At 41.0% G+C, this 24,482-nt stretch overlaps 1 protein-coding gene across 13 annotated transcripts in view; it reads left to right on the forward strand.

The window, feature by feature from the left end:
• GULP1 (GULP PTB domain containing engulfment adaptor 1) overlaps positions 1 to 24,482 on the forward strand; it is a 240,868-nt gene that overhangs the window by 114,080 nt on the left and 102,306 nt on the right. Inside the window, exon 1 of one of the 13 annotated variants that reach the window (XM_059393020.1) lies at positions 17,407 to 17,424. The exons of the other annotated variants lie outside the window; for them this stretch is intronic. The gene's annotated coding sequence lies outside the window, so the exon portion shown is untranslated. Of the gene's footprint in view, positions 1 to 17,406; positions 17,425 to 24,482 lie in introns of those variants that run through there. 13 annotated transcript variants of the gene reach the window in all.

Consider the following 24,482-nt stretch of genomic DNA (forward strand, 5'->3'; position numbering starts at 1 on the left):
AATCTTATCTTCCAGCAAGGATTTGTAACCTTTTTCTTTTAATTAGAATTATTTTATTTTCCTTAACTAGTAAAATGTTTTCACTTAAGGTGGATTAGATGTAATGCCTCTAAATAATACTAAGGAAAATGTTCAAAATGTCCATGTAAATTGATGTTTAATTTCAACTCCTTCACTCAGTGGAAATAAAACACAACCAAAAAATTTCTTGCTAGCCAGAAAGTCTGTATGTATACTTCACACCTGATCTCCTCACAGGCTGTGGACCTCTGGAGAATTCCCATCAGGGTCTGGATGCCGTGCTACAACGTACTAGTAACTGATTTTCGTTCGATCTCAGACCTGCTGGGATGATTTTGAAGACTCAATTAAAAAAAAAAAAAATCCCCTTGGTCTTTTATGCTGATGTGACTTCCAGCCCCAAGCACTCAGACGGCCACCGGCTGAAGCCAAAGTGGAACACGAATGCGGTTCCACCTCTGAATACAGCAGACCGGTGACAGCACGTGTGGTCAGCGCTAGCTTCGACTCGGCGTGTGACGGCCAGGGGATTGTGTGGGCTCCGAATTTTAAAGAGGCCTGAAGAACGTTCTCAGAAGGACTCAGTAAGCTTAATTCTTAATGCTCTTTGTTCCGAGAGAACAACACAGAACCTGGAAAGCATGTTTCTACAAAAGACTCAGGGACGCTGCCGCATCATCCTCATCCTGTCAGCCGACACACACCCGGAATAACGTGATACTAATATAAAATAATAGCACACACTGATGCATACCATGAAAAATGCAACTCGACAGTCTTCACGTGCTGAAATCAGGGCATCTTAGAAAAGTCATCCCAACGGAACTGGTATGGCGAATCTGAAAAAACGTACGTCTCCACTGAGCAATGCTGCGGTCCAGGCCGTAACGAGACATGTTAAGTTTTATTGCAGAAAGGCGAAATTTTGTTCTTACCCATACGCCAAGTGTAAGGATCCAGAGAAAGAAATACACAGTCCCTCAGTGTAAAACGTGTGGTCCCAGATGTTTCCTTCCTTAAGACGATATATATGAAAATGTCTGAGCATGTGACCGAACACACACACAAAGTATTACGTGCGTGTATGTGACACATCGCGTTTAGTTTAAAATTCATATAGATACAACTTCCTGAAGTATAGGTATTACTAAATATACCTGAGAATACAAAGCCAATGATAGGAGATTAAAATTTGATTTTGAATAAAAATTTCAATATTTCTTTTCTCCTTGAAAAGTTCAGAGTATCATAGTACCTTATAAATAATTGTTTAGGGATTCCTGGGTGCTCAGTGGGATAAACATCTGTCTTCGGCTCAGGTCCCCGATCGTGCACCCCATTGGGCTCTCTGCTCAGCAGAGAGCCTGCCTCCCCCACGCCCCCAGCCTGCCTCTCTGCCTACTTGTGATCACTGTCTGTCAAATAAATAAAATCTTAAAAAAAAAAAGTAATTGTTTAATGAGCAGGTGACACGACTCTGCCATGCCTAGGTGTGTTGTTGGTGCGAGGGCATTCTAGAAGTGAGAATGAACTGTAATCTCCTTCTTCCTGCCTTCTGCTCAGTTTCTTCCGGTGATTTTTACTTGCACTACGTTCAAGTAAGCTGATCGGGCACAAACTGTTTGAGTGACTCTGGGTAAATGTCAAGCTAATTTAATGTGGACTGACCCTCCCTCTGTTTCATATTGATAGAAATGTTTGTAGATATCAAAAAAGTGTCTAAGGGCACAGCCACATTCTAAAGAAAGAAATTGAAATGTCAACTGGGATAGAAGATATGGCCTTGGGCTTGCTTAGAACAAGGTAGCTGACACCCGGCTGTATACTAAAAACTTGAGTGTTGATCCCAGTATGACAAGGAGATTAAAACAAAAACAAAAACAAAACAAACAAACAAAAAACTCTGTCAGTGCCCAGGCAAGCAGTATGGATGGACACTTTTGTCTGTATGGTGTCTTTGATAGGAGAAACATCATTGTCCAGGAGATGAAATAACAGGCTTAAAAATGCAGTCAGGGGGTTTCTAACAGCACCACTAGTGTGGTGCACAAAATCCAATCTGAAGGTAACATAAAATCTTATCCAGGACAAACCAGATTTTTGGAAACAACTGTGCAAGTATATTTCAGGCGCCTGATGACATTTCGTTTTTAAACATTTCATTGACTAATGGGAGTCACATGCCCAAGCCCAAAGCCAGCCATGATGAGGTCATGGCAAGGGTGTGTATATATAATACTGTAAAGAGAGAGTGAAAGACTGGGGACAGTAATTCATCCAACTATCTTGAGATTCCAGTAAGAAGTAGGAAAGAACAGAGAGGAAACAAACAAACAAAAAACCAACTGTGTAGTAAGGATTAGATAAACACAAAATAAACTAATGTTATATAAGTTTTTATGCTACTACAATACGTCTTGTTACATATATATATATATATATATATATATATATATATATATATACTGTTTAAAAGTTTGGGGGAGATGCTTTTTTGGGGGAGCTCTCCAAACTATCCCCTCAGATTAGGACTATAACTAAATTATCATTTAAAAAATTACACTATTCTTTAAAAACATACCAATCCTTTTCACCTCCCCAGGGGAGTAGAGGTCCCACCAACTGTTGGTGTTCAATACATGTTTGGAAGTCAGAGAGAGCTGATAATCTCAATATTCCAGAGGATAAGTAAATTCAGAAAAAGTTAAACCCTCCGTGGTTGGGAAGGGCTAGGTTTCATGGTTGAGGATCTAAATCTCCTGGATTTTACTAGTGGACGAATCCTTAGCCCTTCATTCACTGCATGTTTATAATTTTACCTGACTTTCTGGGTAGCTTGATTCTCTAAGGTTCTGTCTGCCAGCAAATTAGAGTCATTAAATTAAGATTAGAAGGGGAAAAAGAGGGGCGCCTGGGTGGCTCAGTGGGTTAAGCCGCTGCCTTCGGCTCAGGTCATGATCCCAGGGTCCTGGGATCGAGTCCCACATCGGGCTCTCTGCTCAGCAGGGAGCCTGCTTCCCTCTCTCTCTCTCTGCCTGCCTCTCCGTCTACTTGTGATCTCTCTCTGTCAAATAAATAAATTAAAAAAAAAAAAAAAAAAAAAAAAAAAAAAAAAGAAGGGGAAAAAGAGTTTATTCAAGATACATGCTTGGCCGACAAAGACATACATATACGCTTGTCTTCAGCGTTCTTTCTATAAACCCAAACTAGAAAATATCTATTATAATTGGAGTTTGGTTAAATAAATGTCAGTAAATCTGTATCATGGAATGGTAATTGACACCCCATCTTACTGAGGTATAATTGACAAGTGTCTGGTGTGTACAACTTGATGATTTAATACATTTATACATTGAAATGATTGTGAAATTAACACATCCATCACCTACCTCACATCACCACTTTTTTTGCATGGCAAGAGCAAATAAGACTTACTCTTTTTGCACATTTCAAGTTTACAATACAGTATTAATAACTACTCACCACACTGTGCATTAGACTCTCAGAACTTACTCATCTTATAACTGAAGGTCTGTATCCTGTGACCAGCATCTCCATTTCCGTCACCACGCAGCCCTGGCAACCAGTGTTCTACTTTCTGTTTCTATGAGTTTGACATTTTTATATTCCACATGTGAGTGAGATCATGTAGTGTTTGTCTTTCTGTGTCTGGCTTATTTTACTTCCATAACATTCTCCATTTTCATCACATTGTTACAAATGGCATGGTTTCCTTCTTTTTTTATGGCTGAGTAATATCCCATTGTATATACATACCACATTTTCTTTATCCATTCATATGTTACCATTCTTCTGGACCTTTAGTGGTTTCTACAACTTGACCATCATGAATGATGCAGCAACGAACTTTGAGAGTACAGATAACTCATCGAGATCCTGAATAAAAGTTATTTTTTTCAGATTTATACTCAGCAGTAGGTTTGCTGGATAATACGGTAGTTCTGTTTTTACTTTTTTGAGGCACCATCATACTTTATTTCATATGGATTTACATTCCTACCAGTGTGCGTTAGGTTCTCTTATTTTCACACTCTTCCTCGATACTTACCTCTTGTCATTTTTTATAATAGCCATCCTAACAGGCAGGAAGTGTTATTTCATTATGGTTTTGATTTGCATTTTCTTGATTATTAGTGATGTTGTGCACCTTCTCATATACGTGTTGACCATTTGTATGTCTTTAAAATAAAGGCTATTTGGGTCCTTTAGCATTTTTTTTTAATTGGTTGATTGGTTGCTATTGAGTTTTACAAGTTCTTTATATATTTTGTCTGCAAATATAGGCAAATAAGGCAACCCAAATAATGCCCTTACATTTTTTCCATTATTTTCTTGCTGTAAAAGAAGCTTTTTACGTCTGGGTGGTGCAATAGGTTAAACGTCCGACTCTTAGTTTCAGGTCCTGATCTCAGGGTTGTGAGATTGAGCCTCATGTGGACTCTGCCCTCCGCATGGAGTCTTCCTGATCTTCTCTGCTTATCCCTTTGGCCCTCCCGACCTCTAAGAAACAAATAAGTATTAAAAAAAAAAAGAAGAAGAAGAAGAAGAATATGCTTTCTAGTTTGATCTTGTTCTACCTGTTTATTCATAAGCAGTGCTTGATGCTTTTGCTTTTGCTGTCATATGCATATATCCTTGAGCAATGTCAGGCACCTTTTCACTGTGTCCTAGGGGTTTATGGTCTTAGGTCTTTGAGTTAATTTTGTGAGTAGTGTAAGGAAAGTGTCTAATTTCAAGGCTTTTTCATGTGCATATCTAGTTTTCCCTGCATCACTGATTGCAGGCACCATCCTTTCCAGATTTTTGTATTTGGCACCCGTGTACAGAGATTAGATGATACTGTATGGGTGGGTTTATTTCTGGGTGCTCTGTTCTGCTCCTTTGTCTATGTGTCTGTTTTTTTTTGTTTGTTTGTTTGTTTGTTTGTTTGTTTTTTGTCAGTACCACACTGTTTTGATTAATGTAGCCTTATAATATAGTTTGAACTCAGGAAGTGGGATGCCTCCAACTTTGTTCTTCTTTCTTAAGGTTGCTTTGGTTATTTGTGAACTTTTTTTGTTTCATACAGGTTTTAGGGTCTTTTTTTCTATTTCTGTTAAGAGTTCCATTGGAATTTTCACAAGGATTGAATCGAATCTATAGATTGCTTTGGGCAATATGGACATTTTAACAGTAATTGTTCCAATCCATGAACATGGGCTATCTTTTTATTTATTTGTGTTTTCTTTAATACCTTTTATTTTGTTTGTTATTGATTCTAGTTTCATACAATTGTGGTCAGAAAAGATACTTGATATGGTTTCAGTCTTAAATTTCTTAAGCTCATTTTATGGCTCAACATATGATCTATCCTGGGGAATGTTCTATGTGTGCTTGAGAAGAGAGTGTATCCTGCTGCTCTTGTATGAAATGTTCAGTATATGTCTGTTATATTCAGCTGGTTTACAGTGTTATTCAGACTCTGGTTCTTACTGATTTTCTGGATCTTACTGATCTACTGATAGATCTCTGGGCGATCTATCCATTATGAAAATGGGTTATCGAAGTCTCCTGCCATTATTGTATTACTGTCGATTTATCCCTTTAGGTGTGTTAATATTTATAATTTAAGTGTTCCAATGTTGGGTACATAAGTGTATTACTTAAGGTTTTCTTAATGAGTTGACCTCTCTGATTACGTGGTGACTTTCTTGTCTCGTTTGACATATTTTGATGGAAAGTCTGTTTATCTGATACACGGATAGCCACTAACACTCTCTTTTGGTTTCCAGTTCCATGGAATATTTTTTCTATCCTTTCACTTTCATCTTATGTGTGTCCTTAAAACTAAGAGTCTCTCTTGTAGGTAATCTGTTGGTGGGTTTTGCTTTTTAAGCCATTAAGTTGTTGTGTAACATTTGGAGGATTTCATCCTCTACATTTAATGGAATTATTTACAGGTAATAAATTACTATTGCCATTTTGTGAATAGTTTTCTGACTCCTTAAAAGTTCATTTGTTCCTTTATTCCCCTCTGTCCCTGTGATTTGTTGATGGGGCTGGAACTAAGTCACAGGGCTGCTTTAGGGGCACAGATGGACATTCTTCCTATCAGGTTCCTGGGTGACAGGAGTTCCCACAGATTGGGGTGGAACAGGGCTAGAATGAGGTGACAGGGCTACTTCAAGATCTGACTTGGACCAAGGTCCTTGGGCCTTCCTGCAGGAGCATAGCTGGGCTTGTCTCCCTCTCGTTCCCCAGGAAGGCAGAACCACTCCTGTAAGGTGACTGAAAGGGAGCTACAGCTTTAATAATTTAAGGGCGGCTTCAAGATCCACAGACAGACTTAGGGTAGTGGGCCTAAATGGATGGGCCCACTGGGGGCACACCCAGAGTGTATTTTGGCAGGTCTCTGGGTGGCTGGGACTACCTTTGGCTTACAACTGAGAGGGACTGAATTACAAGGCCATTTCAGCTTCTGCAGTAAGACTGAGATTGACTGACTTGCCTCGGGGACAATGGGTGTGTCTTCTGCCCAGTTTCTGGGTGGCAGGACCATTTCTGGACAATGGCTAAAAGGAGCAAGACCCAAGTTATAGGGCATTTACAGGATCTGTGGTAGGACTGAGGTTGGTGGGCCTCGGGTGTAAATCCTAGCAGTTGCCTAGGAGAAGAGAACTGCTCCTGGCCTGTGACAAGATCCCAAAGTTCCCACAAAAGCACTTTTGTCTACGCATGGCACCCCAATTATTGTTGGTGAGGGGGGTGATTTTGCCATCTTATTGATGTCAGGGCAATAAATGACATTTAAAGATGTGACAAGTGAAAAAGAATGTAAATATGCACACACACACATGTGTGTGCACACACAGACGCTCTGTCCCTGTGCATTCTATAACATTCTGCATCACTGTCATCACAGGTCAGTGTGATCTCTTGGGAGTGGTTCGGGCGGGGAGGGACAACTGGAGGAAGAGACAAAGGGAATAATACCTAACTGGGGAGATGGGTTCTTCTGTGTTTCTTTCCTATCTCTGTATTTCAAACATTTGCAACAGATATGCCCTTTGTTATGAAAAAAGTCAAAAAAGAAAAAGTAGAATGTAAAATACTAACATCAGGCTATATTGAGCAATATTTATGAGTAAGATGATACAGGAGAATCATAAAAGACTGCCTTGTATCAAGCAGTTTTAGCTGGTAAGAAGGAGAAATGATTTATATCCTTATCATGTATGCATTTCCTGTATTTTTCCAAAAATGAAAGGTGCAACCATGACATCTAAGAGAATTCAAAAACGAAGAAATGACATAGAAGAGGTCAACAAGTTAAACAAAATAAATAAAATTAAGGTGAGCTGCTATATGGCGTGCATGGGTCTACGATTTCGAACAGAACAGAACAGATAAAGAGACATAATTCAGTGTCTGTTAACACAGAAGTAGATCTGTTGTTGAGAAGCTGTAGAAATCATTTCGCATTGAGCTGAGGACAGAGTGGTAACTGCTGAAGCTTCATTTAAGTCTCACTCGGTTACCAGACTTAACTGAAGTTACGATAAAACTGAAATTAAGATAAAAGCTAGGTTGTCCTAATGTAAACATAAATTATCTGAAAAATTACTGATGTGCAACACCTCAGTCCCCCAGGATAAATGGGGCATTCACGTACACTGTGTAGAATCACACACAAAAGAAAATTTCTGTTGCTCCAGCATTTCAACTTTGTAATAACTCCTCTGCAGTTTATTACTTACATTGTATGTTCTGTGTACAAATTTTTATTTAACAGTAGTGTTCACTAACCTTTTAGCATTATTTTTGCCAGAACTAGGAGATAATCAAAACATCCAGACTCCATTGTTTGCTATCAACTTGAGAGTGGAACCATAAATAATCTTGTACTTTGTTACTCAGTACTTTAAGGATTATTTTTGGTAGAGAAAAAAGATGAGATTCCATTTATACCATTGGGAATTTTCATTTCTAGTAATGGCAGGATGATAGAATAATCCCTATTAATCTGTCCCAGATGTGTCTTGGAACTTGGCATGGCGTTAGGAATTGGAGGAGGAGGGGTGGGAAAGGGAGATAGAAGTGCCCTTTATCCGGGTTTCTTGCGTGGAGAGCGGATGCATTCAGGTAGCACTGAAAGTCCTGTTGGGACAAGTGGAACACCGTCTTGGCATTCCACAAAGCAGAGTCTGGACATGAACAGAGTGTAACTGGCATCTACATGCACGTTAATGTTTACAAGTAATTGCCTAAATGTTCAATCTTCCCAGAATCCATGTCTTTAGAAGAAGCCACAGGATTTCCCTTATTTAAAGTTTCCTACGGTTGGTAGCTGTGGGTCTTACCTCTACAGGCCTGCAGCGTGCTCTTTCATTGAGCCTCATTGTAAAGTACGTGGGTGTTATGACCTTTAAAGTTTGGGGAGCTGAGGCTGAGGAGGATTGATATTTAGCTTAAAGTACTCTAAATTGTGTTGCTGGGAATGAACCCAGTCTTTGCATCCCTCCAGACCTGGGAAGTGCTCTGCTGATGTTCCATAGCGTGGAATCCTCCGTGCCCTTGTGCAGACTTGGGCCCCATTATCTGGCATCTGGGACCCTCTGCGGCAGGTCCAGGCAGTCAGGCTCAGTGGCCCACCTTAGTGAATCTGCCAGAAGAGTGTGTAAAACGGAGAGCCCGGAAGGCCTGATGACCTATGTTAAAGTTAAGCCAAGTGATGGAGAAGTGACAGGCCTGACGTTTCCTGGCACCTTGAGCCCAGGGTGTCCACCACTGTGTTTCCGTCTACTGTGTTTTGGTTAAAGAAGTCAACTAAGTTCCTCCTTTTCTTGTTTAAGCTAGAATTGATTCCTCTTTTATTTAGATTTTAAAGAGTTTTGACCAGTAGAGCTTTGTAAGTTTGAAATAATGTGACAGATCTAATATGGCTTCTGTTCACTGAACAAGCAAACATTTTGAATTAGACTTTACAAGGATGGGTTGACAGTTTAAGATCACTGGCTTCCAAAGAACATGAAAAATAGCCTTTAAAAAAACTAGGTAAAAATGTCAAATGTCAACCAATAAAACTGTTCTTTTAATTTTAGGATGCCAGTAAAATGATTCTTTTAATAGTTACCGAGGTTAAAGTCTTTGTGTGCAGGGGCACCTGGGTGGCTCAGTTGGTTAAGCAGCTGCCTTCGGCTCAGGTCATGATCCCAGTGTCCTGGGATCGAGTCGCACATCGGGCTCCTTGCTCGGCAGGGAGCCTGCTTCTCCCTCTGCCTCTGCCTGCCATTCTGTCTGCCTGTGCTCGCGCTCTCCCCCCTTCTCTCTCTGACAAATAAATAAATAAAATCTTAAAAAAAAAAAGTCTTTGTGTGCAAAGTAAAATAATGGACGCATTTGGAATTAAAACTGGTTGGTAGCATTTAAAATTTATAAGTAGATGTAAAAATTAATTTTCTTTGATGTTTGTGAATAAAATATAGAGACTTTGTACACAAGTAGTTTTCTATACATAAAATAATATGATTACTTTTCATTGTTATTTTGGACTTTGGTTATAACTTTGAGTCACATTGGCAAATGGCGGTAAGGCACTTGAGTCCTTAGGTCCTACAGAACGTCACTAATTATTCATTACATTCTGGACATTTCATAAAATGAAGAGTGAAGGAATTAATAAAGTTAAAATGGTGTATGACCCATTTGCCTTCTAAATAAAAATTATATTTGCAAAAATCATGCAAAAAGCACTTCAAAGAAAATTTCATTTTCAGTGAAAGTATATAAAATATCTGAAATGCTTTTTGTTTTGGTTTAATATCTAGGTAGGTGCTGAGATGCTTTTGGGAAAATAACACAGAGCAGACAGCCCGAGTCTGAGTCTCCCACTTCACCGTTTGAATGACTGTGGACAAGTCTCACTCTGTTTCCTCAAGGGTGACAGGACCGGCAGGAGAGCGTTATTCTGAGGGTTACTAAAGGTCATACTCATACAGTACCTGGAACGCGCTTGGCTTATAGTGAAATCCAGTAGCTGGTAACGAGTCTTATCATATGATGAGGTGAATCAAAGTAGCTTTTATGTGCTTTGCTCATTAAATAATGGGACTGTTCAATTCATTATATTTGTTAAAGTTCTGAATTTCATTTGAAAGGTAAGATTTTGATTTTTTTTTTTCCCCCTGTCACTCTCTGGAAAGCAGCCTGTTTTCAGTTTTATATCAGGGGAGTCATTGGGGAAACAAAATGAGTAGACAGTCTTGGAGGACCGAGAGTCCAGGCGCCCTGCATAGAAAACAATAACAAATCCACCATTCAGAGCTTTAACGATTAGAACTACTCATGTTGTGATGTGGACTGGGGTCTTGGAGGGAAGACACACCAGGGACATAGGAATTAGCAAGTATCCAGAGAAATGAAGTACAGAATTAGCTACAGCAAGAATTCCGTCCTGTCCTGATGTCCTGCTCGGACAGGAATGGCAAAATGTCTTCATGCTGGATGTGTGCTCCCAGGTTCTCCCAAGCCCCGCCGCCCCCCGTGGTAGCCGGCATGGTTTACCTGCTTGTTTCACTGCCTGATTCCTGAGGGCCGCGGAGCGCTCACCGTCTGACCTGAAACCACACAGGGCAGCCGCCTGGTAGAAGTTAAGTGGTTTTTGAATCAATGTTTGTATAAATCCATAAAATATAATCAATGATTGTATAAAGTAGCATAAACTAAGAACAATGAGAATTTCTAATTGTAGCTGAAAATGAAATTCAAAGTATCTTAGTGATCACTCTAATATTTACTTTTTCTCAGAAAGGAAAAGTCAATTGAGTGTTTTCTTTTTTTCTGGAAAATACTTCTAGAAAGATTTTTAAAAGTCAGCTGTGGCGTTTCATTTTCTCCCCTCGTGTCCACAGGCAGTTTCTGATACCTTCCCCCATTTTCTAATTCTACTCAGGCCTTTACTACCTCTGGCCCAGACCACTGCAGAATGCCCTTAGCCGGTCTCCCTGCCTTGCGAACGCTCTTGGTTCAGATGACCCCGTTCTCTGCCTCCAGATCAATGTCGCAAGACACGTTTTCCTGGATCAGTAACCAGTACCGGTATCTGTCAAAGTACTTTTCCGCCCTAAATCGAACGGGGAAAGCCGGCTGTTCCAGAAAGCTAACAGCAAGAGTGGTTTCCGCCTTTCTTGAGCGTCTGGATGACTCCCGTCTCATGGGCACGTGGCAGTTACCCGGAGCTGCACCACAGTCACTCGCATAGACGCCGCATTCCTTTCCGCCATTAGCACAGTCGGCGCACGACTGAGCCCTGGTTTGCTGGCAGATGCCAAACGCAGGGCTTGTTTAATCAAAAGTAGTCAGTACATTTCTGTTGAAATTTTAAGATTATACATTCCAGATTGGCTAATGTTTCCCATGTTGCTTGCTAGGATGTAGACAGACTCTACAAAAATATTCTATAACTTTTTACCTAAAACTGACATTATCTTAAAAAATATTTCTTTTAAGAATCTTGTCTAATGAATAGTGGATTTTGAATTATAGGATTGTAAGAATATAAAGAATTTCAAAGCAGACTCCGACTGATTGAGTCACCTGCTATTTTTCTAACTTAACAGTCTCATTGTTTTGTCAAATTTGTAATAAAAGATAACTTTCTAATTGTCAGAGAGGATCGCGTTTCCATCTCATGCAGAGCCGTAGCTCTGAGTCTTCTCGTAGTCCTAGTTTATGGATCCCACCTCTGCCTCGCTTCTTGCTTTGGCTGCTACCCGAACCTTGACCTTCCTTCTGCTCTGCCTTCAGTCTCACGTTCCTCCCTCAGGCTTCTCTGTCATGACGTCTACCCAGGTCCCTTGATGGATAGAAATTAAAAACGGAAAACAACAGTAACAACAACAGCAGAAACGCTGAACTCAGAACTTGTTGAAAACAACACTGAAAGCAGACGAGGAAGACAGAAGTGTAGAGCGTGTGTTTCATTGTCAAGGACTGAGGGAGCGAATCAGAGGTGATAGCGGGAGGGAGCTCGAGACGCTGAATGCCGAGTGGCCGGAGCAAGGGCCGCGTTTCTCCACTACAAGGACGACTGCGTACCAAATGCTGTGGCATCGTTAGCTGTGGTAAAAAGAACTTATATATTTGAAAGACAGGATTAGCAATTTAAAAAGACATCTTTTAGGTCTCTGCGTAATTCTTTTAACTTCCTACCCAGACTTCTTTCCAGGTCTGTATCAGCACAACTACCATTTTCAGTAGAAATTGCTCGGTGTTAGGACCGTCGGGTTGGTGTGGTTTGACATTACCAAGGACGTTTTCATTTTATTTGTGCTGTTATTCTTTCACTAATTTCCCCCCTCATTCTACATCATTGGTAATCCTAGAAGTTGAAATGAGTCTTTTAGCTTCCTGATGAATTTTATAGGCGGGTGGAGAAAGGCAGTAAAACATTCTCAGTAAAGGTGCCTGAGAAATCGTCAGGCAATTTTAAGATTCACCTCAGCCTCTCTTGCAAGGAATGGTCATTTAGGATCTTCACACTTGATTATGCTGACGAGATTTCCTGTAGTCAGTCTGCATATCCTGCGGCCATTCCCCTGCCTCTCCTTAACAGTGAGCCCCTTAATGAAGCTCACAGGTCTCATAGTCACTCTCCTGTGCTCAGCTTCATTCGTGGTCGGCCTGTAAGTCCCATTTCTCCTCGAGAGCTTCTAGAACGTTCTGTGAGGTTTTGTTGTTGCTGCTGTTGTTTGCCTCTTTTGTAAAATGAAATACTCTTAGCGACTCGCGTAGTGTTTGGGTAGATGTGGACAGCCAGTTGTGCCTGAGGAACATCGTAGGGTCACAGCCAGCCTGCTGCGGTTGGGGGAGCAGAAGAAAGTCCTGCGGTTCCTGACGACAGGGCAGTGTGTGTTTGCCAGCCTGGACACTGTTTGCCCTCGGATTCCTTACTGTGTGATGATGCGTCTCTGTTCTGCAAACCACTTTCAGTCAGTCTGTAGCCGCCCCAAAGCATCCTCAGCAAGATAAGCTGAGTCCGAGTTTGGTCCCTGTACGCTGGGGCCTCCATGTGCTTAGGACACAGCACTAATAACTTCCTAGATTTTGAGTTCGGTCCTACTAACCCGGTTTTTGTGTTTGGATTCTGCACTTCTGACTGGGTGTGTGTGTTACTTGTCTGTCCTCTGCCACAGCGACTTGTCTGGTCTCAGTCACTTCAGTTTTGTGCGTGTTGGGTCCCCTGGGATCCTGTCCTCCCATTACGTGATAAACACACAAGACTGTAAAACATTAAATTTCAATTTACATACAAAGAAAGTCTTTTTTTTTTTTTTTTAACTTGTATGCACAAAGTGCGATTGTACTTAATGATGTGGTGGTATTTCTTGCTAGATGTTTAACAGATTTGAGGGTAAGAGCTGTTCCGGAGCTCTCACTGTACCCAATGGTGTTACAGAAGGAATTTACTTTTTAATAATGAATCCAAGATGAGCCAGACCAATAAAGTAGGAAGCTTAAATGTCCGGTAGGGTCACATTAACTCACAGTAAAATTCTGCCTCTGCCACTTGACTGATACATAGATTTGGGTCTCTCGTTTTGCTACATTAGCCCAGATGTGGCCATGTTGAATTTCTACCACTCTGAGAACCTTATTTGGAGAAATAGATGAGGTGCCCTGTTCAAAGCATTGCTTTATTGCTAGGCACACACCGGATGCCACATATGTGGTAGATGAACTCTTCAGAGCTCCCTAAAAATCAGGCTGAGGCAGGGAATCCTAGTTAGTGTTAACCAGCTGGGTTTTTTATTCCACACCTATAGACTGTATGAACTTCTAAATGTTTCTTGCTCCCTTACCATTAATCATAAGAAATCCTCTGGGAGAAAGAATTTTATTATATTATAGTACTTATTTATATATTTTAAAGGTTTTATATATTCATTTGACGCACACAGAGAGAGAGAGAGAGAGAGAGAGAACGTGCGGGATCACAAGCAGGGAGGGGGAAGCAGGCTTCCCACTGAGCGGAGAGCTTAATCCCAGGACCCTGGGATCACGACCTGAGCCTATCAAGACGCTTGAGCCACCCAGGTGCCCTTGGGAGAAAGGATTTTAAATTCATTTTTTTCAGGGTAAGACAAAGTATCACTAATTGACATGACTGTAGGAATATAGAGTTCATGCTGGTCAAAACAAAATCGTTTACCTAGATTGAACACATAGTTTGACATATCAGAGCATGTAGTTTATGTCAGGTCCAGTAATGACAAGAAAAGTCAGAATGATGTGTTTTGAATGCTGAGATAGTGGGTATTGGCCTCTTAGAGTGGTCAAAGAAAAAATAACAAGCATCCCAGAGGATCTGTGATAGAAAATTTATATAGACAAAGGACAGCGTGGGTAAAGCATTACATAATTTAAGAAATATTTAAATAACTTTGTTTAAAAAAAAAAAAGATTTATTTATTTATTTTAGTGGGGGAAGGGCAGAGGGAAAGGGAGAAGGCACTCTTAAGCAGACTGCGTGGAGTACGTTGCCCAATGCAGGGCTCTATCACATGACTCTGAGATCACAACCGGAGCTGAAAGCAAGAGTCTGAGGCTCAACAAACTGCCCAGGCACCCCGGTATTTAAACTGCTCTAACTGTTATGATCAATCAGGACCATATTCTCTTCATTTTTTGCAGCTTCAGTTTTAGTTCCACTATGCTATCCAGAAAACAATTTCCCACATCACAGCACGTTACACAAAACCCAAATGTTGAACTTGACAGATTCATCCTGAGATGTGTTTGTTTGATGGCATTAAGGTCTCTTGAGCTTGTCGTCTGGAGACCTGGGGTTAGAGACTTACCGCGTCTCTTACCCACTGTTTCATCGGGAATATTTGTAACCCACAGTGTAACCCGGACCACACCGATGCTCATTTCGCAGGAAGGTAGCAGGGTCGGCTGCAGAGAGCAGCGTGTCCAGCAAGAACACGCACGAGAGCACTTGGACGCAAGAGCCTGACACTGAGTGGCCCACGTTGACGTGCGAGTCACACGTCACCCTTCAGCTGGGTGTTTGCCTACTCCCACCCCAGGTTCCCTGGCCTCGCAGAGAGCCGGTGTCTGACGGGCCGACATCTGTGAGTCCGGTAGTAGGTCTGTTTGTTCCGTCAGTAGTAAAGCGAACCTCAGAGGGAGGAAATTCGTTTCGTGGTCTGTCTTCCTTCCTTCTTCTGTAACTTCTTTGTGTTCCTCTCCGCCCCCAGTGGGTATCTCTGACCCTCGGCTTTGGCTTGCCTCCCTCACACGTCTGTGTATGTCTCTTCCCGAAGGAATTGTGGAAAACGAGTACAGTTGGAGGTAGACGTCCTGCTCGTGACGGGGCCACAGGACCCCCCCACGACAGCGTCAGGTGCAGGCGGCTCCAGCTCTGCGCGTCAGGCCGGCGGCCGTGGGCAGGGCCGTGCGCACCACGGTGGAGCCCGAATATTGAAACAGATATTCCTGCCATAGATTTTCCAAATGAGAATACATTTCTGCTAAGGCCAAGTAGTGCAAAGCAATTCCCATTGCTTCTCTAGGATTCGGAGTCTTGGAACCATGCCTGGAAATAATGCATTGGAAGGGCTATAGGAAATGATGACCAAAAATGAATTACTGCCACATTATTGGCAAATTCAGTGAGAAATTGGTTTTGCTTGAACTTTAAAGAAGGTAGAAGGTAGGAGTAGTTTCAATGGCCTCTTTAGAGTTTGTTAATTTCTTTTTAACTCATTCACATTTTATTCATTCTGATTATCTTTTGTGCCTTTCTCCTTTTCTAATGGTATATACCTTTAGATTTCAGCTAGTTCAGTTTCTGTAAATCTAAACAGTGTTGCAATATGTATGGCTTGTATATCAATAGATGTAAATTGATGATTATCCAAAATATGATATAAATATATAATAATGTAATGATGCAAGAAAATGCCAAAAATATGTATTACATTAAAATCATCAACACTTTTCATTTCAAATAACATTTTAGTGATCGGGCACTGTGTTTCTGCACTATGTTATGCTAGGTGATGTAGGATTTATAGAATAGGACAAAAATAATTCTGTTTCAGTAGAGAAAGCCCCACTTTTTCTCAGATTCACATTTGTTTCTTGTCTAATTACTGTTTTTTATCTTAAGATTTAAAATATTTAATAATTTATTGGTTGATGAATAATATTGAAACACTAAATGTGTATGATACAGTAAATTTATACACACACAGAGTTGTACTTTTGAACCATTTCTAGTCCGTATGTTGAGTTAGAGGAATGATGTGCCCTGATGGATAACCCGACGGAGGAAACTAGTTGGCTGCTTGAGCAGCGACTGCTTTAGTAGAAACAGCAGGGCTCTTACCATCACTGTATAAACATGTGATATTACGTGTGTGTGTGCAATTACAGGCTTTCCTCAAGGGCTAAAATCAGTACATTCTGTAGATCGAGATGAATTACACCTTTTTTCTTTCATTCTCTTTAATTTAAAATGTTTTACTTAATATAGAAGAAATAGAAGATGTATTGGGGCATAAGATTTCTTTTGTTTGCCAAAGATGTTTTCTGCTTAGTAGGGATGTTTGGACTTACTTGATTTTCAGGAAGGAACGACTCTTCTGTCGCCCAAAGGCGGGAACCCAGCGGATGCAAGGGCAGCATTCCCCCGTGTCTCGGGCCTGACTTTTCCTCTGCAGAAGGTTTCTGTTGGTCTGAGGCACCATCTGTCTCACAGCTCGAAACCGTTGCGCCTCAGCAGCCTTTCCCCCTCCAGTCCCTGCTTCTTCCGAAGCAAATGAGCCCTTTCTCCCTTTACCTGGTGGGAGATTGTTCCGCTAGTAAAGGAGCGTATGTACTCATCTAACCACAAATTTTAGTGTCTAGTTGTAGCTTAAAGCAGACACTAGCACTGGTGTCTCAACTGTTAACATTGTATTTTGATTAATGGGCTCAATTTGAATTTTCTAAAGAGCTAGTTCTCTATTGATTTTTTCCTACAATTTATGATATTGTAGGCATGATATATTTCATAGGAAAGACGCAGTGCTGTTTTACTTTACCCGGCCGACGCCGGTAGAGGAATGACCCTGGACGTGCACACGGTCTGGGTGTTCTGCGGAGTGCTGAGCGAGCACACTTGCGTCACGTCAGAGGAATGAGCCAGGCTGCCTGTTGTCACATACGGTTTGCATTATGAGAACAGAATGTTAATAGGAAAGAAAGCACTGGGAAACATGAGGAAACTCCAAATTTGCTTCTCTTTAAAAGAAAGTTTTGATTTCACCTCCAAGAAGACAGGCTTTCTTTGTCATGGTGGGTACACTGCAGACTGGTCCCTGAGGAAGGACTCTCTGCTTGGGACTCCGTTGTTAGGTGGGTAGTTTCCAGCACTTAAAATGTATTTACACTTTGCCAATATTCCCATAATTTTTAAAAAAAAATGCTTATTTTCTTGATTTCACTTACGCTTCTTGTCATTATTTTCAGTATCAATACCATAACTGAACACAATGATTATAGAGTGTTCTTAGCTCTGCGCTTTGTAAAGAAGGTCCCTGGGAAATTTCCATCCTATCTCTTCACAGTCTAGTCTTTGCTTTGATATCCCTGCTAGGGTGTGCTAGGAAAGAGGAATAAATTTCAAATTGCATCAGCGCAAATACACTGAAGCACTTGGTTTCTTCACACACAGAATTGCATTGGTCGCACAATCGAGTTTCAATCTAAAAGCCAAGACAGATATATCTCAATTTATGATAGTAAATATTGTGTTTAAAATATAATATTTCTCATTTGAAAAAAATAAAAATACAATATTTTCTAATACATGAGATAAAATTTTAAAAGTAAGGGTGTGTGGAATGAGGATGCGTTGTTTGTCATTTGAGTATTGTTATAGTTGGGGTCATTGCAAGTTCGCGTGTGTCTGTAGTGTGAGTATCTTCTAATATGCGCAGTTTGGTTTCTGAATGAAAGAAGGGGAGGGACCAGCCAGTCTTGTTGTTGCCTGTTACTCTGGTGTCCCTGAGTCTGAGTGAAGCTCAGGCATCCGTGACTTCTCTCTGATGTGTGAAGAGTCATGAGAGGAAAGCAAGCAGCAGATCCAACAAGTGTGTTTCGGCAGAGAAATTCCAGAACCAGGAGGCCTTTTCCCCGGCAGGTCGCTGGCCGGAGAGCGGAGCCTGTCTGCAAGGGTTGCGCCCGATGGCAGTTTTAAGATACGAAAATACAAAGTGAGACGGACACACACTACAAGGTGCAGGTGTCCTTGTTAAATATTAAAAAGGCCAAAAATTATACAGAGACTGTGTTTTTCCCCAACCTGTTGGGGGAACTTTTCAAACCCACTTACGTACAATTATTTTTCTCACTTTCTCTTCTGCAGTTCTTGCCAACCAAGACTTCCTAGAGCTTCTTTCTTGGGTTTTTTGTTGTGAAGGTTCTGTACTTTTAACACGCTTTTCAAAAACAACAAAGGCTAGGCGCCCTGCCCACCCCCACTGCTGACACTGTGGCCTGTGCCCTCCTTTGTACACCTGAGCCTCTCCGGTCCAAAGTAATTCACGTTGTTATTTTTCGTGTTACTTTTGCTTCTAGAGTTAGAATGTTAATGTTTTACTAATGGAATGGTACGGTTTATTTCAAAACTAGTAAATGAATCTTTAAGAATATTAAAGGTTGCGGAAGTAAGTGGTAAGTGACACAGTGGAAACACCAAACATTCCTTTGTGCAGGATTGCCTGTAAAATGGTAGAGTTGAATGGTCACGTTTATCCGAAGATGCGCTTGCTTTTATTTTCAAGATGTAATTACTACTTCCATCTTGCATTTATTTATCGTAATAAATGTTTGTTTATGTGTAAAATTAGACAACTCACAAAATATTGACTTTATTTTAAAATTCTGTGTGTGAGTATACATATATAGGACACTAATAACTTGGGGGGGGGAATTCAAGAATATTGATACATTTGCTGGGGCGCCTGGGTGGCTCAGTCATTACTGCCTTTGGCGCAGATCGTGATCCCACAGTGCTGGGATCAAGCCCCGCATGGGGCTCCTTGCTCCACGAGGAGTCTGCTTCTCCCTCTCCTTCTCCCCCTGCTTATGTTCCCTCTCTCACTTTATCTCTCTTTCTAATAAAAATCTTAAAAAAAAAAAAAAGAATATTGATACCTTTGCAACTGTAAATTCTTAATAAATATTAAGATTATTATTGCTCCAAAAATTATTTTACCCTAAAAACTTATTTTAGTTTCTTTCTAACTTTGGCCCTTTTAGGAAATGTTTACAAAAATATTTTTATATTCTTAGATCTGTGCTGTTAGAGGAATTGGCATATATAGAGGTTGGTAGATATGACTCAAAATCATGATCTTTTCAGAATTTGAAAACAAAACCAGAGCTGAGTAAAGATACAAATACTCATCACAAATCTGAGGGTACTGGAAGCTCTTATTGTCCCTTTTGTTTTGCAATAAACAAAGGCTAATTGATAGCAATTATCAGCATATTTGAAGACACAGGATAAGAGCCTTATGTGGTATGGATTGTGGTCTTTTTCTTTGAATAACTTGCTCAAAGGAAAAGACCACCCGTAGTTAATCTGGTATCACCCCATTTGATGTCTAGTCCAAGGGGAAAAAGGAAATTACTCCATTAGTGGGATGGAAGCCAGAAATACGAGAAGAGAGGACAGTGTTGAAAGAATTCCAATAGGAAAAGATGTTCTCGATGAGAAATGTGGGGTTTGCTAGTTATAGGTACAAATGCCCTGGTGCCCTTGGCCTTTCTGTCTTAGCCTTTAGTAGCTACGCATCCCGCAGACCCCGGCATCCCCAGAAAGGAAGGGAAGGCAAGTGCAGACCTGCTCACTCTTTCTGGTAGATCAGAGTCAGAAAGTTCTAACTGAAACCGGGCAACAGGACTTACCTGGGAAAAGGGCAGGGGAGTCCAGAACGTGGAAGTCGTGGCCCTGATCACGGTACCAGGAATGTCCGTCACTGGCCTGCCCACCTTTGTGCTGAGTCAACACTGAGTGCTCAGATACTAAAATTTATTTGTCCTTTCTGCCTCTTCCCTGGGCCACCTTGGAAGAAAATCTCTGAGAAAGATTTCTTGGGTGTGACCGTATTCATTCGACAAGCACAATGTGTGAGAGAGTATGTATGTGTATGTTTTCCCCGCTGGTTACTAAATTGTGAACAGGTTTTTACACTGTGGTAATGTAAGACATTTCTGAAGTAGTAAATTGTAATTGAATATTCATGTTGATTACAAGAAAGGAAAATGATGAGAAAAGGAAATAGTTGTTTGATGTAGTTTCTAAGATTGGACCAATGTCAAAGACAAATCTTGTTTTCAGTAATTTACCAAGACACTTTTGCCTCTTTTTTCTTACTTGCCTGGAAAAATCCTAACTCCCGTTGATGACGATAAGTAGGCAACATGGCTGGATACGCAGACACCCACGGACTCGTGTGAGCATGTTGACGATAAGTAGGCAACATGGCTGGATACGCAGACACCCACGGACTCATGTGAACGTGTTCACTAGCCTTCCTTTATGTTTACATTGCAGTCCTCATCAGGTCATTAAAATTATCCAGAATCAGCCACCTGGCCTCTTCCATTCGCGCGGACTCAGGATGATGTTTTCAGTCCGCCATCTCCTCTCCTCTCCTGTTCCTCCTCCTCTTCTCTCTGATCTTAATGTCTTCACCTTCCTCATTCAGAGCTTATGACCTACTTCTTCTTTAAAAGAGAAAATATGTGGAGAGATTCTATATTTCCTCATCACCAAATCTGCAGAACTACTAAGAATTTTTAAGTGTTCCAGTGGCTCAGCCTTCCCTTCTGTTGTGAGGAGCACACTGCCTCTTTTCAGTCTGAGGACAGTCACCCCCCTTATGGACTTGACCACACCTCTTCGTGCTTGTTCAGGGAATTTCTTGTTGCATTTATCCTCTTTTCTATATCACTGTTTTTTTTCCTGTTAATTTTCCCATCTGGGGGCGCCTGGGTGGCTCAGTGGGTTAAAGCCTTTGCCTTCGCCTCAGGTCATGATCTCAGGGTCCTGGGTTCAAGCATCAGGCTCTCTGCTCAGCGGGGGGCCTGCTTTCCTCTCTCTGCCTGTTTGTAATCTCTTTCTGTCAAATAAATAAATAAATAAATTTCCCATCTGTATAAGTGCATACACAGAAGTACCACAGAATGTTTCCTCCTGGAGTCCCCGTCACCTTTCAGTCCTGCTGTGTTGCTTGCTTCCACTCATAGAAAAATTCCGGAGCGCCTCTACTTCCTGTCGCTACTACCTTACCCATATTCTCGTGAATCAATACCAGCCAATCTGTCTGAGCCCTTTTACCCCTGAAACTACACTGCAAAAGTCGCTGATAATTTCCATGTTGTGAAACTAATAGGCATTTCTCAGGCTTCCCCTTTGTAGACATTTTAGTATTATTTAATCTTCTCAATGAAAACACTCTTCATTTGGATGCCAAAAGTACACACTTTTCTTCATGTTCATTTGACTTCAGTGGCTATTCCTTAACTGTCTCACAGTTGATCTTCTTATTCTGTGTAATTTATAAAATTGGGCGTGACGGGGCACCTGGGTGGCTCAGTGGATTAAAGTCTCTGCCTTCGGCTCAGGTCATGATCTCAGGATCCTGGGATTGAGCCCCACATCGGGCTCTCTGCTCAGCGGGGAGACTGCTTCCCCCTCTCTCTCTGCCTGCCTCTGCCTACTTGTAATCTCTCTCTCTCTGTCAAATAAATAAATAAAATCTTAAAGAAAAAGAAAGCAATACTGAAGTCAGGACCGAGTCAAAGACTGAGGGAATCTTGGACATTTGATAGTTTCTAATTTCTTAAGGGTGATTCGTTGAGTATGTAAATATGAGAACCATTCTTAACTTCACATAATCACCAGTATTTGGCATTATACAATTTCCTGCCTTTTTCAGTCACATTAGTATAAAGTAATATGGTTTAAATTTCTGTTTGGATGATTCCTAATAACTTTGCAGATATGTTTATATACTTATTGCCTTTTGGCCTGTCTGTCCTATGAACTGGCAGTTATCGTCTGCCTCCTATCCTTTGGGATTATTGACTTTGCTTACTGCTCTTTAGAAAAATCTTTGTATACCTTTTTTAAAAAAAAAATCAAATTTTTTAAAGATTATATTTATTTATTTGAGAGGCAGAGATCACAAGTAGGCAGAGAGGCAGGCAGAGAGAGAGAGAGGGAAGCAGGCTCCCCGCTGAGCAGAGAGCCCGACGCAGGACTCGATCCCAGGACCCTGAGATCATGACCTGAGCCGAAGGCAGAGGCTTAACCCACTGAGCCACCCAGGTGCCCCTTTGTATACTTTAGATATTACTTCTTATCAGATTTAGAGAGAAAAACTATTTTTTCTCAGATTTCTCATTTGTCTACTACCTTTTCCATGGTGAGCTTTTCTGAAATGAAATCATTAATTTTAATAATAAAATTGATTTTTATTTTTTGCATATTTTTCAAAAAATCCTTTCTTTGGGTAACTCAAACTATGTATATATTATTTCTTATATTTTCTTATATTTTATAGCTTTTGTTTCTTATTCAGCAAGGTATTCATTAATTTGGATCCCAAAGCCAAATGTAAAATGGGGTGGACTCATATTTTTCCATCTTATTGCATATTTTCTGTTTATTGTGCTTTGTTTTCAACTTTTTTCATTTCCTATTGTCAGATAAAAGTTATTTTTGACTGATTTAAAGTGTATATGTTATGGTTAATGGTCATTGGTCTTAATACATATGTCCATTCTTGATGCTCCTACATTAATTTCTTACATTTCAACGTCTGTAGCTTCTCACAATACGTCAGTACTAGACTACATTTCATGTCCGGTTTTGTTTGTTTGTTTGTTTTCTTCTGCGCTCCATTATGTAGCAAGTGTTTACTTAGATCTTCAGTTCTGGATTGTTATAGCTGTGCATGTGCGTGCGTGCGTGTGCGTGCGTGTGTGCGTGCACGTGTGTGTGTGTCTTTCTTTACACTTTCTATCCATGTATTTTTCTATGCATCTGTTTTCTTTATTTTTCCTTCCTTTTTTAGCCCTATATTAGCTATTACTGTTTTTAAGATAAAATACCTTAGTAAAATCTATGGTAGTGCTATAGTGCTTCTATCATTTACAAAAGAAGCTGGACTTGTTTCTCTTATTTTAATGCTACCTAGATTATCTTCAGTATTTTTTTTTTTTTACCTTTGCAGTATGAAAAAGTAAAAGTACTATACTTTTTCCGTGATTAAAAATTCTGAGCATGGGGGCACCTGGGTGGCTCAGTGGGTTAAGCCGCTGCCTTCGGCTCGGGTCGTGATCTCAGGGTCCTGGGATCGAGTCCCACATCGGGCTCTCTGCTCAGCAGGGAGCCTGCTTCTTCCTCTCTCTCTCTCTGCCTACTTGTGATCTCTCTCTCTGTCGAATAAATAAATAAAAAATCTTTAAAAAAAAAAAATTCTGAGGCATTTTATGTCAACATGAGGCTTGAACTTATAAACCTGAGAGTCTCGTGCTTTACCAGCCAAGTGGCCCAAGCTTCGTAGGTCGTTTTTACTCCCTCACATCACTGTGTTTACTCCCTACAACAGTCATGGTTCAAAGTTCTTTTTGTGTAGAAGACCTTGAGACATTGCCTGTTTCTCTGCATACTGTGTCATTACTGTGAATTTTATTGTGGATTTGGTTCTTGTTGCTCTTTAGGCTGTTGGGTCCCCAATGTTGGGTCCCCCAATAATGGGTCCATGGTCAAAGGAGCGCGACTGATACAAAGCAAAGGTCAAGCAAAGCTTTATTTCACTCCAAGCATCAAGAATCAAACCGACCGTCAAACAGTCCTGTCAGGGCCACCCCTTACAGAGATGGCGACCCCTCCCAGCCTCACAGACTAACTTTTATAGAGCACAGGCAATGTGGTTGAGCCTGGCCACACACAGGTGGCAAATGAGATTGTAACACACAGAGAAAGCTGCACAGTCACGCTAGGTCTCACACGGGTGGCCAATTGAACTATATTTACCCTAGTAGACATTTGCACTAGCCTATCACCTTGGTCAGAATTGGCGCCCAAAAGGCGTGGGGGGGTGGCCCACACTCCTTGGTAGCTAGGGAGACAGTATGCACTTTACTGATTGGGTGTCTCCACCTGACTGGACTCATCCCTGCATTGGGGCCATTATCTCTGCCCGACCTGACCCACCCTTGTATTTGGGCTCCCTTACCTGGGACTGGTTTCCAGGACTTGCTTTTATGTAAGTTCCCCTTGGGCGGTGGGTGGGCAGGGTCAGTTTAAGTTTTACAGCATAAACAACAGAATGGCTGTTCAACCCAGGTGGGGCAGCTCTGGCTAAATAGGCCCTTACAAGGCCATTTTTTTC

The sequence above is a fragment of the Mustela nigripes genome, chromosome 3 (genome assembly GCF_022355385.1).
Source record: "Mustela nigripes isolate SB6536 chromosome 3, MUSNIG.SB6536, whole genome shotgun sequence".
Classification (NCBI taxonomy): domain Eukaryota; kingdom Metazoa; phylum Chordata; class Mammalia; order Carnivora; family Mustelidae; genus Mustela; species Mustela nigripes.